The following is a 2217-nucleotide window of genomic DNA, read 5'->3' on the forward strand; positions in this document are numbered from 1 at the left end:
CCAGGGACTAGAGGCAAAGACCAAATATATATTTACCATTATACTTCAGGGAATAATCATGGAACCTACCTGCAGGGTTGCTGGAGGAATAGAATGAGATAATGGAGATAAAGCAGTGAGCACACACAATTTGTCTGCAGGAAGCCCAAACCTTTCAGGCAAAGGGAGAGCAGACTGAAGCTGAGGCTGGAATGGGTGGAACTGAGGTGGAGCCAGAGGGGGTGGGAGTAGGGCAGCCAGGATGGATGGCTGAACCTCCACAGGCTTCTTGGTGATCTCAGGCGGAGATCCATACCGTTAGCTGAGAGAGGTTAGAGCTGAGAGAATGACTAAATCCAAGCTCCTTGGATCCCAGCCTCTCAAAGGCTCCTGCCTCTTCCTTCTGCTTTCCCAGTCCCACCTACACACGTGCGCGCGTGCACACAGCCCCACATACACACATACACACGTTCCTGGGACTCATACACTCTGTCCCAGGAACCAACCCATTACTTCTCCCAACAGTTAGCACCAGTAGCCTCCTAAGCAGCTCTCAGGGTCATTCACCCATTCATTCACTCATTCCTTCCTTCCTTCATTCATTCACCAAGCATTTCCCAAGGTTTTGGTGCCCTGTGCTGGCCTCACTGAACTGAACAAATCATGCTTCCCTTCCCAGTAAAGGAGCTCCCCCATCAATCTCATGCTTTTTCAGGGGCATACCCTGTCTCCAGATATCCTTCCAACTTGCTGCCCTCATGAAATTCTATCATTGGCATCCTGTTTCTTATCTCTAAAATATTTTTAAATTACTATTCAAATGATGTTGAATAATATTATTAATATGATACTCATCACCTATTGCCTGAAGTTTCAGCTTTCATTTCTCTGAGAATACCACTATACTTATAGAGTTGGTTTTGCTGGAAGACAGTGTAACAAAGTGGTTAAGGGCTTGGACTTTGGGGCTGGCATAGACCACCTGGGTCTGGGTCATGCCTGTATGTCTCATCAACTGTGAGACCTGAAGCGTGGTACTTAACCTCTACAAACCTCCATTTTCTTATCTGGAAAAGGGGGATTATAATACCTAATCCAAAGAGTCGTAAGAAGTAAGTGGGAAAATGTTTATAAAGTGCTTAGCATTTAATATATGTTGATAATTATAGCGGTAGTCAGATTGTGTACACATCTCCATGACCTCCTTTCTCTGCTTTACTTCATTTCATAAAACTTTTCTATCTTGTTACCCATTGTTCATACTTACTATTTTGAATGGCTACAGAATGTTTCATCAAGCTTCATTATAATTAACTTAGTCATTTTCTCATTGCTGGATATTTAGGTTATTTTCAGTTTTTTCCTAGTATAAATAATGCTGTGGTTAATATTTTGGAACATAAAATCTTTTTCAAAAATAGTAAAACAAATTTAGTTCAACATATTTTCGTCTCAACCCTGAGTAAAATTTTGTGATAAATACCCTGGATACAAAGATGGCTCAGCCCTGGTCCTTTCCTTCAGGGAGCTCGTGGTCTTGAGCGGAGAGAAGCCTTGCACATACCTCCTGTCAGTTATTTAAGGCAGGGAGTGCTGAGTGCTTTCAGAGAGAGGAATACGCAAATGCGTGAAGTGAAAGGGATCCATTACTGTGCAGGAAGTATTTGTGGACCTGGAAGCTCCATGAAAGTTCAACTCATCCATTCAGATGTGCATCCAACAGGCTAAGCACCTCTGCTTGCGAGATTGCATCCTGCCCTCACACACTGTTGGACTGTAAAACCAGGACGCTAATCCTAGGTAGAAAGGCCCCAGAGAGATTGTCAGCTATTCTCAGAAGCAGGAGAACTGGAGGCAGCCTGCCAGGAGGTGGAGGAAGGCTTCTGAGGTCAGGGCTTTGACCTAAGCTCTGAAGGAAGAAGATGGAGTCTTGGAGGAGTTACAGCTAGCAGAAGCCTCAGATGGGAGCCCTCTGGAATGCAGCATGTTGGGAGTGACGACAACTTGCTTCACTGCTGGGTTGCAATTGTTATGTTAGAGTTCAAGTCCTGGTAGAGAAGGAGGAACTTCTCTATGAGGACATTTTGCCTCCAGGGAACCTAAAGCAGCTACTAAGGGTGAGTGTCTGCGGTCACTTTTGCTCATCAAACCATGACAAAACTGGATAGTAAGTGACTGCAGCTCTCCCCGAGTGCCAGGAATACATAAAAAACCCCCCATAACATAAACTTACCACCT

This window comes from Eubalaena glacialis, chromosome 9 (assembly GCF_028564815.1).
Source record: "Eubalaena glacialis isolate mEubGla1 chromosome 9, mEubGla1.1.hap2.+ XY, whole genome shotgun sequence".
Taxonomy (NCBI): Eukaryota; Metazoa; Chordata; class Mammalia; order Artiodactyla; family Balaenidae; genus Eubalaena; species Eubalaena glacialis.